This window comes from Rhineura floridana, chromosome 7, assembly GCF_030035675.1.
Source record: "Rhineura floridana isolate rRhiFlo1 chromosome 7, rRhiFlo1.hap2, whole genome shotgun sequence".
Classification (NCBI taxonomy): domain Eukaryota; kingdom Metazoa; phylum Chordata; class Lepidosauria; order Squamata; family Rhineuridae; genus Rhineura; species Rhineura floridana.
Genome location: NC_084486.1, coordinates 124061327 through 124075454, shown reverse-complemented (window position 1 = coordinate 124075454; position 14128 = coordinate 124061327). Strand labels below are relative to the sequence as shown.

Below are 14128 nucleotides of genomic sequence, written 5' to 3'. Positions count from 1 at the left end.
GGTCATTGCCCCACTTGCCCTAATGGACCAGCCTCTGCTGGCCCTCAGACTGAAAATGTTCCACACTCCTGTGGTAAAAGGTGCTCTGAGGCACTGAGGCCATGTAGACCTCAAATGACAATGTTAGATCACTTGCTCCTTCAGCCAGCTCCATCCAGAACAAGTACTTCCAAGACCTGTGAAACACCAACCTACTAGGGTTGCCAGGTTCCTGGCCTGACACTGATCCTGTACCTTAGGAGAAGAGAATGGTCAGCCAAGTGCATGTGTTCTTACAACTCTGTAATGGGAAGAACCACAAGATGGAATTCTCCCTTCCCCCTGCACAACTTTTAAAGATACAGAAGACCTCTTGGTTGCCAGGCCCAGCCTCAAAGAGGTCTTCTGTATGTTTAAAAGTTGTGCAGGGGGAAGGGAGAATTCCACCTTGTGGTTTTTCCCATTACAGTGTTGCAAGAACACCTGCACTTGGCTGACTTTCTCTCCTCCTAAAGATACAGGATCAGTCTCAGGCCCTGAACCTGGCAACCCTACAACCTACTGTGCTTCCATGTTGTCAGGATGCAGTTTCACTTCATTGGCCCTTATCCAGGTTCATCTTAGAGAACCTCAGCTAACCTTAGTTATCTCAGCTAATGAAATTCAGTCTGTCTGAGGCTGTGTATACAGTACTACACACCCATACATTTAAAGCACATGACTTTCCCCCCACACCCTGGGAACTGTAGTTTACCCCTCACAGAGTAACTACTGTATTCCCAGTACCCTTAAGAAATCACAGTTCCCAGGATTATTTGGGGGAAGTCATGTACTTTAAATGTGCTTTAAATGTATGGTGTGTACACAGCCTGAGTAGGTCTTCCTGGACTCTTATTCTGATCGCTACATCACACTGACTCTCACACAGCCATGAAATCTACACTTTGGGAACATATGATAGCAATATAGACAAAACTGGCAAAGTCTGAAGGTGCACATTACAGTCCATTGCAGAAATTAAGCAGGTCTGGGCCTGGACAGTATCTAGACAGGAGATTGTCAGGAAGCTCAATGTACTCTGCTTTAAAACTCTTTGATGAAACTAAAATCAGTGCTTAATTTCTGAAAAAGAGAAGTGCTGTCGTGTCTTGGGATTGTTTGCCCTGAAAGTGCTGCACTTTAATCATAAGTGTTTATGGAGAGGCTGTTGTTGCTCTCACTCCACATGCTCAGAAGCTCCTTTATTATTAATTTACATATTATGCAACTGAGTCCTGCAATAGAAAACAGAGTCCTAGGCTATGCTCGTTGCATGTATTAATCCCTGGGTGGGGTAACAAACAAAAGTGTGATGATTTTGATATATATGCTCCAAAGTGTAGATGTGGCAACACTGTGATGAAAATCAGGAGAGAGCAAACGTTTTGCAGTTTGTTCAAGCAGGCAGTAATTCCTCTTGGGGGTGGTTGGTGCTCATAAAGAAGGGAAATACTTACATATGGTCAGGCTGACAAAGCAGCATATGTTTATATTTTAACAGTTGAATATGTCTATGGAGGAAAATGAGTTTATCTGCATTTGCCCACTAGATCTAAAATGATGTATTTTTAGTAATCAAATTTATGCTTTATAGCACTAGAATTCAAAATATGATTATGTATTTCTTGATTCTGTAGCTGAAGCTGGCCCACTCACTGATCATAACCTGTGGCTTCACTGTGCATGTGTGAGTGGACATTGATCCATGCACTTCAGTGACAGGAAATGCTTCATTGTGCATGAAATGTCATGTGCATAGCAGGGTCTTTGTGAGAATGTCAGAGCCTTGATGTAAGCATTGATGCTGTTGGACTGGGGTGACTGTCCACAGATATTCCAGTCCTTAAAATATGCACAGTATATAGAGAAGTTTGGGTTGATGTGCCCCCAGCATCATGTTATGTGCTGGTCTTGCACGTTCTTTCCATGAAGCTCTCCGACAGTTGCAATCCCCATTGTACATTTTACAGTTTAATGCCAATGATTAAGCACATAGGCTTATGCTGACACAGCTGGCTCTGTGGTGGCTGAAAGGTCTTTGGAATGAATCATAAGGGAGTCATTTCTAGTCCTGTTCTTCTTATGCACAGGGTGACCACTACCCTGACGCTGAGCAAAGCATCCATCTCAGGTGGCAAATGCTGGTGTATGTGTGTATGGCAGGTAATGGTGATGGCCTCTTGGCCATTTATCCTGAGCATTCCCTGGCTATTCCCTTCTGTTGGAGGACAGATCTGTGTGCGCCACATGGCTGCCCTGCATTGCCAAAGCTAGCCTGATTCCCTTGGAGGTGATGGAAGGTACCTCCCCCAGTCACCAGTGTAGAAGTAAGAATCAATTGAGAAATTGTTGAGGTGTGTGTGTGCTAATTTGTCCTTCACCTCAGACAGCAAAATGTCTTAGGCTGGCCTACTTCACACACCCTATCTCTGTGTGGTGCAAAAACGTGGCTGTTTCATATTTAAATAGCACTGATTAAAACCAGGCTATACATTATGTTAATCAGGTGGTTTGCCCTGAAGTGCAAGATTTCACAAAGTGTAGGGCCTTTGATCTGAATAAGGACCCTGGCATGGGTGGTGGGGGGCTTAACCCTTTGCAACCCACTGCAGTCCTGATCTGGGCCCTCACACCTCCTGTTTGTTCAAGGGAAAAAGCTTCCATTGCAGATCATGGGAGGCCCTCTGCAAACATTCACCATGCAAGGCTCTATCTGGATCTGAGGCTACATGCGCACTAGTTGTTTCAAAAGCAGCAAGACCGTTTTGTCTGGCTGCAGTTTGAAACGTATTTGCCCATGGCTGTACACATCTCCCCCACTGCTGATGTCAAACCTTTTCTAAGACCACCCACAGCAAAGCATTGGGTCAGTCACTGTCTCTTCCCAAGTTTACAGCAAAGCATTTCGACTGAACACACCTGGACTGGCAACAGGGTTGATGACCTATTAGTTTTTAAGTCTGTGTGACTTCAAGTTAAAACTTCAAGTTTTAAGCCTGACTTTAAGGTAAAACACACTTGATCTCCAGTTTCCCAGGTTTTAGAGTAAAAAGGGGTAGAGTTTAGTGATGTGGACTCGTGGAGGTGGAGACGCACTGAAACCAGTACAACCACAAGTGTGTCTCCAGCCTGAATTTCAGCAAGGGACAAAGAGTTAAAGTCCCCTCCCTCCATGCTAAGGTCCAAATCTGGATTCCCTCTCGCCCTGTGCTTGTGAAAGAAACATAATGTAGTTGATTTAATGTAGTTTGGCCCTTAGTTGGCATGACTCTGGATCTTCTTCAACAGAAAATCATAGATATTTAAAATGAAGAATAATATTTCCAATTCTTGTGAAATCATTGCTTTTGTAAAAATGGAACTTAGAAAGGCAACCATTATTATAAATACTGCTTAGACTAAATCCTCCAAAAAATAAAGAAATATGAAGTGTAATCAAGCAAGGTGTCATCCTGCATTTCTTGCGTTCCCGTAGCAGATACTAAAGTTAATATTTTTTTTTCTCTTTGGCAGCCCTGTTTCATTAAGAAAAAAATTATAATGAATCAAATCCAAACATTTTAAAAGAATTTTGTTTGAAAAACAAGCACCAAGTGTCAAGAACTTGTTGCATAAACTGAATATTTATTTACTTCTGTGTACCTTACATTTGCCCTAAAGAATTTTATGCTTTCAAAATGTTTCATTTTAACTAGAATGTCAACTACTTGCTAAATTCTCTTTCCATTACTGTCTTGCCTATTTAGAAAAAGCATTAACTGTTTAATTTAGATTGCTTCTATTTTTAATCCCCATTTCAGCTCCAAGAGGACAGTGCTACATGTTCTCCCTTGTTCACAAAAATACTGGAAGACACCCGAAGAAGTGTACCATTATGCAGACGGATTACCTGCATGCCTGGATCTGTATGTGAAACAGTTCTGCAGAGAACTACTTAATGCATCTTTTCTAGAATTAAATGTGCATGGATAGCTGCCATAGGGCAAGGCAGAAGGTGGTTTAATTTCTTTTTTAGAACACATTAGTAGAACTCGATAAAGGGTCAAGTAATTTCATCCAAGTTGCCACTAGTTAGCTAAAAGAAAATGACAGTACTTGAAGCTGACACTGTTACATTTCCACAAATATATTTTATAAAATGGGAGTTTAAAATTTCATTTTTTTCGTGCAGCAAGAATGATTGCCCAAGGAATACTTCTTAGCTTTAAAAGATTACCTCGCCTGTAGCTAAATAGGGCATTTTGATTAATATTTGCTATTTTGTAAGTGAGGCTGAGATCTGAAATGAGATGGTTACTTTTTAGACAGGAGTGACTTTGGTTCTAAGGCTCACTTAGTTTCCAGGGAGGCTGCACTGGGAGTAATTTCAGCGAATTGTAAGCGGACAGTAACTCCGCAGGGAGCTCTGGCAATCATGGCGGAAACAATGTTTACATCGATCAGCTGTCATGGTGATTTATGGCTTCATTTTGCTGTAATGGAGAATTAGTGGAAAGATTATCAGGGACTCAACACTTTGGCTTGTTACCCATGTCCAGACGAGCAATTTGTCTCCCTGAAGCAGTGAAATACTTGTGACAGCTCCAACACTTGCCCTAATTCAATCAAGAGAAAATGTTGGAATTAATTTGTTACAAGAAAATTTAAATATGTTCAGCAAACAGTAACCGCAGAGCAGAAAGCTGATTTATTGTGCTCGGCAAGATATCGATCCACTTCGATCCAGCCCATGTTGAGGTTTTAATGTGTAATAATTTCCAATTTAAAGCTCCTTTTCAAGATCACGGGTTTAAAGAGAGGGCAGGCAAGGTCTCAAGACCTGATTAGGAGCCTGTTGCAATGGCTTTGTCAAAAGCCTGTTTGAATGTAAATTCATAGTTATCTTTTGCACTATCTTTAATATTCTTGACATGGATTTTATTGTGTGTCAAACCTCAGGCCAGCTGCCTGCCACAACCATTAATGAAACATCTTAGGAAATAAATCTCCTCCTTTATACAATATTTTTAAAAACCTGAAACATGAGATGTCACCAAAGAAGGCTTCACAGCCAGCTATTCTGCTCAGTAAACCATCAGAGAGATAGCAGTTTTTCAGCTTGCTCACATAATTAGATTGAATTATTGTGTAAATGCTGTAAGCTTAAATTCAAGAGAGTCTGCATGATTATTATTATTTTTTAGGTACATATACAACTCTGTTCTCTTTTCAGACACTGGGGCAGCTTATGTTATATATTGCTTTGCATTGGAGGAGAATAAACAAGGTTCTAGATATTAAAGTGATCTTTGTAAGCATATATTCCACCAAAGCACCAGATACATATTAGCCTTTCCCCCTCACTTTGTCAGGAAAAATATGACAACGGGACACATTTATCCTTTTACCTGCCATCGTCTTCTACTTCATTTCACATCTGACCAAGACATTGGATACCTCTTTTTTCTGCAGTGCTAACTTTCCTTGGGACAAATTATGCTAAGGGGTCCAATTGTATAAAAGATGGATGTAACATCTTTGTGAGCTTAGCTAGTCATCCAAACAAAGCAACAAAGACATGAGGCAAAGAAAGATCTGCTGGTGGTTGGGTCCCTAAATGTCAGTGAATAACACCCTATATATCTTTAGTTGTAACTCTTCAGTAACATCTTTTTTTTAATATCAGTGGCTAATATGATCAGAGAGCAATCCTGTTCAACCCAATCAATAAAAAGTAGAGTCTTGTATCATAGGAGGCAGAGGAGTACATTGCTCTTCAGTTGAAAGAGCTCAGATGTAGGCCCTTATCTTCATTTGGCATCTCTGTTTGTTGTTGTTGTTGTTAATTGCTCTCCCTTCACCAATAGGTTCCAGGGCAGGGTACAAAATCTAAAATACAATATTAAAAAGAAACACATTTCAATCACAGTAATAGTCACTGAACACTTAAGTTCTGCTCATTTATACAATGCCTTACTATGCTTTTTAAAGCTTATATATATATATATATATTCCTGGATCCTGCAATTTTCTACATCTGCTGAGAATGTTCTCTTGATTATTTGCACACCAAATCCATATGATATTTATAAAGAAGCATTCTCAGGAGCTTTCCCATAAAGTGGAATATCCTTCTGTTAGAGACTTGGCAAAGTCCAAACGTGAGCACAGTGAAACTTTATTGTCTCTGCTGGGTTTTGGCGGTCTGGGATAAGCAGGCCCAGAAAAAGTATAAATTTCATGAATATTTTCAGTGATCCATTGGCTGAAGAATGTTTGATGTGAATTACTAGGATAGACACTGAAGGCTGGGAGTGTGAGTTTCAGAATGTCCCAAAGCATGCTAACTCCTATCTAGGAACTGTGGTCTTGGTCTATTATTCTTGTCGTTTAAAACCATCAACAGCAGCATCCTTAGCCTCATAAAAAAGCAACAGTGGCTATTTTTGGAAAGGCATTTTCACTAGATTTAAAGTATGCCCCCTGAAAATACTATTTGCTGAGTAACTGGCCTGGTCTTAGAAGGCACTGTGAAGTAATAACAATACTAACTCGGAGGCCGACTGCCATATTTTAATGCAGGTATTGCTGCATGTTTTCCATTTCATCAGAGGACTCAGAAGTTACTGAGGCAGCACTATCTGAACTTTAGGATTTTTTAAAGGGAAAGAGAGCACACGGACCAGGTTCTGATGCAATATTTCCTTTACTGACAAATATACAAGTGGAGGCATGCAACAGGCACTCCTACCAGGCACAAAATCTGCTGCCCTACATCAGATGCCTAGAGAGTGAGAGAGTACATATATTACAAGTACCTTCAATCAACTTAAAGCACTCTCTCTCCAAACTGCGAGACTCCACTTTTCCAATCTGAAATTTAGTTCTTCCAATTTCTGCATCTTTGAGTGTTTTTAAAAAGTCCAAATGAGAATTTGTACGCATATGTGCACATTTTTCTGAAAAAAAATGGTGGCTTCATGGATTTCTTTCTCATCTCTAAGACTCAGGTTCAAATCTCTATTCAGCTATGAAGCTCACTGGGTAACCTTGGGCCAGTCACCAGCATAACTTACTGGGGAGAGCCCCTGATTTTGTTAATTGCCAGGCACAGCCAGTGGGAAGGGGCAGTGCTATGAACCTGGCCTCATGGCAGTGGTGTCACTGCCATGTACCAGGATGGTGAGGGGGCACTGTGGTGGCAAGGTCAGTGTGGTTTGGGTACACCAGTGGAATCATTCTGGTACTTCCACCAGTGCCCCTAAACCACACTGACCTCACTGCTATCCTTCCCCCTTCTCTGTACATGGCAGTGATGCTGCAGCCAAGAGACTAGATCCGTGGCACCATCACCCCTGCCAGCTGCAGCAACCCTAAGAGTATTTGTACTGAAGGCTATGTATACATAGTTTTAATAAATAATTGCATCTCCCACTTTAAAAAGCAGATGTGCCTTTCTTCTGAGTCCTTGCAAGCCTTACTCAATTGTCAAGTGTTCCTATGTGGCTAGAACTGATATCAGTGGGTTATTCCACACAGCACAAAGCACTTGATATCCTACTATTTATAGCAGAGAAGCTAAGCTGAGTTTACATCAATTGCCCTGCTACACAGATTAAGAACCACTGCTCTGGTTCCATACTTTAGCACATGGGAAGCTGCCTTATACATAGTCAGGCTGTTGGCCCATCTTGCTCAGTACTGCCTGTGCTAACTGGTGGCAGCTCTGCAGGGTTTCCAACAGGAGCTTTTCCAGCCCTATTTGGAAGTGCTAGGGATTGTACCAAAGACCTTTTGCCGCAAAAGATGCGCTCAGTCATAGAACTACAGCCATTTATATGACACATTAGTAGGCACCTTCTGCTTCATACTCTGCAGGAGACATTTCACTGGTTTTAACAATATGAACTATAAACTTTGTAACAGATGCAAATTACAGGAATAAGGACTAGAAACGGAGATAGGCAGAAATTCCTCTGTGCAAGCAAATGGGATGAAATGTAAACATTTAAACCTCCTTTTTTTGCATGCGCTGGCAGGGATGTGTGCCTGGGTAAGGTCTTGTATTCTTTTGACTGTGTGTGTGTTTTCTATAAAAATCAATTGCACTTTAATAAAAAGTAATTACTTTTCAGGCCTCCTTTTAAGCATCTTGACCTTGTTTTCTCATTTTGTTAAGATGAAATGACTTGCATTGTCATGTTGCACATTAAACACTTTCAAAACTGTTAATGATTAAGCTTTACAAACACACATCTGTAAATCTGTTATTCTAATTTCAGTTTTCATTACCAGCTACAAATGTTAAATGTTTCCATGGTTGTTGATGGAATGCATCTTGTAGAGCAAGTCATGTTTACACATATGTTTCCTATACTGTTCCTAACCATAAAATAAAACACAGGTTACAGCTAGTAAAATATTATTATAACATTCTCTCTGCTGTTTGTGAACTTAGCCCTACAAATCTTTCTTAATGAGCACAATGCAGACTATCAAATTTAGCTCATTTAAGTTAAAGGTTCTACAATTATTAGTAAGCACTATATGTGGTAAGGTTAAGTTCCTGGTATATATATATATATATATATAATAAGCACACACAGACACAGACACACCAGGCCTGACTAAGAGGCTTCATTCTACGGTCTTCCAATCTCAAGGGTTGATGTTGCACACCTCTATAATTTCCTCTAATAGCAAACTTGGGTGGTTGAGGGCCAGCAGGAATGAGGTCTCTGAGAGTCTGAGACACAATAGGGAGGAATCGGTATGCACATGGGAAACCCAAGTTTTGCAGAAATACAAAAAAGCTATTAAAGACAAACTTAATAAGGCAAAGCACAGCCCAGTGAGGACTAAGCAATCTCAATGGCTACAAAATGTTAGAGAGTAGGGTTGCCTGGTCAGAAGCATCCCAAACCCTGAGATTTCAGGGGCAGAGTCGAGTGATGTCATGGGGTGATGTTATTAAGCAGGATACATTAAACATCAACTACAGTTGCTTGGAGCATACCACTCCAACAACAACAAAAATTCTGATTGGAAATTAAGATAGAAATTTTAGCTAAATGAGGGTGTTTTCAGGTCCAGCTGAGGTGATGGGATCATTCTCACCTGCTTAGAGAGCTTGGGCAAGGAACATTTAATCTAGCCTACTTGCTTCTGGTAAGAAGGGTTTGTGCCCTCAGGCCAGGCCAGTCACAAGAAGGCCATTGTAGGAAGAAGGGTGCCTAATGTTGTGAAGATGGTAGATGGGAGCATTCAGGATGCCCCTGAAGGCTGTAATTCTAAACACACTTACTAAGGGACAAAGCCCCATAAAACTCAACAGGACTTACTTCACAGTAGATATAGTTAGGATTGTGCTGTTGTTGGTAAGGCTTGACTAGAGATCCTCTGCAACGATATCCATATCCAAGCAGGCTTGGCAACTTCCTGCCTGGAATGCCCTGCCTGCCTTTTAACATGGCTGCTCCAAACTTCTTTACAGCCTTGACCCTTCACTGCAGAGAGAGGTTTGAGAAATGAGTAAGAGTTAGGAAGATTCTCTAATTCTTTCCTGCCTAATCTGTGGGCTGCTATAAACTCACTTTGACAGCTAACCCAATTCCTGCGAGTAATAGCTGACAGAGAAAACATACATGGTTTGGTCTACCTTCATAGGCAGTAGATTGGAAACAGCAGCAATTGGAGCCACACTTCTCAGTATGTGAATTTTCTTTTACTATTGGGCAAGAAACAAACTGTCATGCAACCAACAAGGTGCATCGTCAGTGGGTTTAGGGGGGCTAAACTGACCACATTGAACCACTGTTGTTGCTTCTATGGATGTAAGCGAGTAAGGTCAGAGGTAAAGGAAAAAGAAAAAGAAAAGGCAGTGACAATTTCCTAAATGCAATACCATACCAACCACAACACGATTCCTATGAGTAAAACAGAAAACTCAGCATCCCACAACCAGTCAGGGTTCCTAACTAAAACTAAAAAAATCCTGGCAGCCAGTCAGCCAACATCACAGGAATCCCCATGCAGCACAACGTGACCTGGGGGCTGCAGTTAATGCAGAATGCTGTGGTACGATTGCTGACATGAGTGAGACCCTATCAGCACAAAATAGCTCTCCTCTGAAATCTGTACTCGTTGTCGATTTGCTACCAGGCCAAGTTCAAGGTGTACTTTCCATGTTACGGGTTCCACATAGCACTTGTTCTGAATGTTTTTAAATACCTGTCTTTAACTGTTTTTGCCAATAATTTCATATTTTTAATTCCTTCTGTAAACCTGTTTGAGGTTTTTGTTTGCAATAAAGCAGTATATATATGTTGTAAATAAAATACATAAATAAAGTTTGGAGTCACTGTGGCCCTTGGGTCTCTTTTCTCTTTTGTACCGAGTTAGACCATCTGAGATCATCTAGCTCAGTACTGATGACATGGGCTACCATTGGTTCTCAAGGATTCCAGGTAATAGTCTCTTTCAGAGATTGAATTTTGGACCTTTGCATGCAAAGTACGTGCCCTACAACTGAGCTACACCCCTATTTAAAAATGTATCTTTCAAAATTCTTCTTTTCAATTCACTAATGAATGCACAGCATCCTAGGGCAGATCCACACCATGCATTTAAAGCACATTCAACATACATTTGAAACACATGAATCCCACTACAGAATGCTGGGACCTGTAGTTTGTTAATGGTAGTGGGAACTATTAAGTGTGAGTGGGAAACTACACTTCCCAGGATTCTTTGTGGGAAGTCATGTGCTTTAAATATGAGTTGGATGTGCTTTAAATGTATTGTGTGGATCTTTATTACTTCATAAACTTTGCCTGCATATAAATAATTTTAATTAAATTTTAAAATGGAAATAAGCTACAAATAAGCTACAAAGTTTACAGGTTGACCATGAGCTATGTACCATCTCTCAGCCTAATATGCCCCTCACAGTGAAAACAACAGAGGAACCATGACCACCCCAAGGAAGGACACACTTAAAATGCAGGGGGGGGGGATAATGTACAACCATAGTGTGAAATCAGATACTTATCAGGACATAGCATGAAAAATATTTATATAAGCAGGACTGTCAGAGATATTTATTATTTACACAAGCTGCAAAGGTATTTATAGTGCAATCCTATGCAAGTTTACTCAGAAGCAAGTCCCAATGTATTCAATGGGGCTTACTCCAAAAGGGAAGCCTTCACAGGACTGCAAGTCAATGATAATGAACTTCATTCACCCAATCCAAAATTCAGAATCATGCCACTTTAAGTTGCTTTGCAACTGTTTTATATTTGTTTTATGGTTATTGGATTTTAAATGGCTTTATTTCTTGTTGTGAGCTGGTTTCCAACCCTACCTCACAGGGTGTTGGAAATGTTCCATATACATACACCCCATATAATAGTTTATTGTCAAAACCAGTTGGCCATTGCAGAACATTTTTTTTAAAGTATTAGTTTCCTGCCAAATAAAAGCAGTGACACTTAAGTAAGCCCTGCCTAACTGCTTAAAAAAAGGATTGGAGGGAGAGAGAAAGATAATACAATCCTTTTCTGTGTTCACTCAAAAGTTCCACTGATTTTCAGCACAATCCTAATGATGTCTACTCAAAAGTAAGTCCTACTGAATTCAGTGGGGTTAACTCCCAGGCAGAGCTTGGAAAAGTTACTTTTTTGAACTACAACTCCCATCAGCCCCAGCCAGCACATGCTGGCTGGGGCTGATGGGAGTTGTAGTTCAAAAAAGTAACTTTTCCAAGCTCTGCCCCAGGTATGTGGTATTAGCATTGCAGCTACTCCCAGAAATGCTTCATATTGGGAAAGTTTTCAAAACAGGTTATAAATACCACAAATTAACTGCCCTCTTCAACAATCCAGTATGATTTAAACTTGTTTGTCTCCTTAATTAGAAATGTATAACACTGCAGCATGTACACTTTTTAAAACTTCTGTTAAAAAATTATTTGAAAGATAAAAAGTATAATATGCCATTTTTTGCAAGTAATTCAAAAAACCCTGCATGTACACTTCTATGCCTACCAAGATCCTGCTGTGATCTTCTGTTGTAGAGCATGTTTACTCAGAAGCAAACCCCAATCCTGTACAGAGAAAGTACTCTTCATGCTGCTGAAAGCTATATATTTACTGAATTCCTGATGTGAGACAAGCAGGAAAAGGAAACTGTTCTCAGAACTTGAAATGTGGTTTAGCTATTGGTATTGTCAGTCACAGCCCTGACTTCACTTATTGGCTAAAAACTTGAAATGGTAGGGATTAGATCAGCCAGTACTAACAGAAGTTGTGTCAGGGGGCATCTTTTTAAGCAGACCACCTAGAAATGTAATTTTTTTAAAATGAAAACTAAGAGTCCGGAGATTAAGGTGATTCACCCAGAGACCTGGAGAGGACCCCCAAAAACTGGAGTCTCCAGTCAAAAACCAGACACCTGGCAACCCTATTAGAGAGCCATCCAAATCCAACATCCACTAGGGGTGGGAGAGTTATTTATTTATTAAGTTTATATCCCACCCTTCATCCAAAAGCAGCTCAGGGTAGTTTGGAATAGGCGGATCTCCAGCTGAGCTACCTGAATTCCCACATCATGGCTCAGCTGCAGTGGTGTAAGTCCTCCATCCTGGCTCAGCTGAGGCCAGGGTAAGTGCCAAAAAAGGGGCATTCTGGGGGTGTGGTAGGGGCAGGGCGGGGCGGGGCGGGGCGGGGCGGGGTGGGGCAGGGTGGGGCAGGGCAAACTTACCACTATTCCAAACTCCTTTCAGCCCAGTCAAATGATCTAGCAACCCAGCAGAAGTTACACTGGCAAAAATGGTGGTAAGTCAAACTTTATTTTAAAGGCTTGTTTTCCCTCTGCCATTATCAGGGGCCACCTCAACTTGCAGTAATTCCACTCCTGAAAGGAATTTGGAATAGGGGTAATTTACTCCATCTTAATTTATGCTGGCATAAATTATGTTTGTTTCCTATAGTTTGGATTGCTCTGCCAGTTGGGACAAAAACCGAAAACCTTGGTGTGTGGGGAATGGATTGGCTTGCTGGAGAAGGGTGTGGCTGGCTGACTGGTACCCTGAAGAGGAGGACTTCTGTTAGGAAGTGAAAATACATTGAAATGTTTTGTTGAATTCTGTTGTACTCTGGGCCTGGGCCACATTTACACCAAACATTTATTCCACTATTATTCCACTTTAAATAACCATGGCTTCCCCCAAAGAATCCCAGGAAATATAGTTTGTTAAGGGTGCAGAGAGTTTTTAACCCCCGTTCCCCTCATAGATCTACAATTCCCCACAGCTTCCTGGGAAGAGGGATTGATTGTTAAATCACCTTGATAAGCGTAGCTCTGTGAGGGGAATAGAGAGTCTCCTAACAACTCTCAGCGCCCTGCACAAACTACACTTCCTAGGAGTCTTTGGGGGAAGCCATGACTGTTTCAAATGAAATAATAGCAGGGTTTTTTTCCACCTCAGCTGGACCTGAAAACACCCTCATTTAGCTAAAATTTCTATCTTAATTTCCAGAAGAATTCTCCCTTCCCCCTGCACAACTTTTAAAGATACAGAAGACCTCTTGGAGGCTGGGCCTGGCAACCTATGAAAATAATAATAATAATAGTGGAATAAATGTATGGTGTGAATGTGGCCCTGGACAGCACTTTGAAGCCTGAACACATACTGCCCTAGTAGATTATAACACTTTAGTTTTGCTGCTGCTCCAGGAAAAGTTGGCAGCAAAGTTGCAAGAAGCTTGATGAAGTTATTATGAAGTTCTAGAGTAGTATGAAATAATTAAGCCCAGCCTTTTCAGAACCATGACAGTCCTTGTTCCAATATCCATTTTATTCTGTTTGCTTTTCTTTAAATGTTTACAACCTGAGGCTTCCCATCATGGTGCAATTGATACAACTTGGTTTTGAGACCTGCTGTGACTCTCCTGTTGTTGTTTCTTGTTATTTTGCTGGTACTTACAGATGAGAAAAAAGAAAGCTTGTATCTAATTCTAGTGAGATGCTGTACCAGCTTATCAGATAATGTGTCAAAACAGCAGTCAACCTGACATCCTGCCACACAGCGTTTCTCCCTCCTTTCCCTCCCTCCTGTAATTAATTTTCT

The 14128-nt window shown here is 40.8% G+C and overlaps 1 long non-coding RNA gene across 1 annotated transcript; it reads right to left on the bottom strand.

Annotated features, from left to right (window-relative positions):
- Positions 1-3976: 3976 nt before the first annotated feature.
- On the bottom strand, positions 3977-12189 carry LOC133388529 (uncharacterized). The gene is made up of 3 exons (XR_009763854.1): positions 12045-12189; positions 9339-9503; positions 3977-5886 (listed from the first exon to the last, which is right to left on the bottom strand). It is a non-coding gene; the product is annotated as an uncharacterized LOC133388529 (long non-coding RNA).
- Between the last annotated feature and the right edge of the window lie 1939 nt (positions 12190-14128).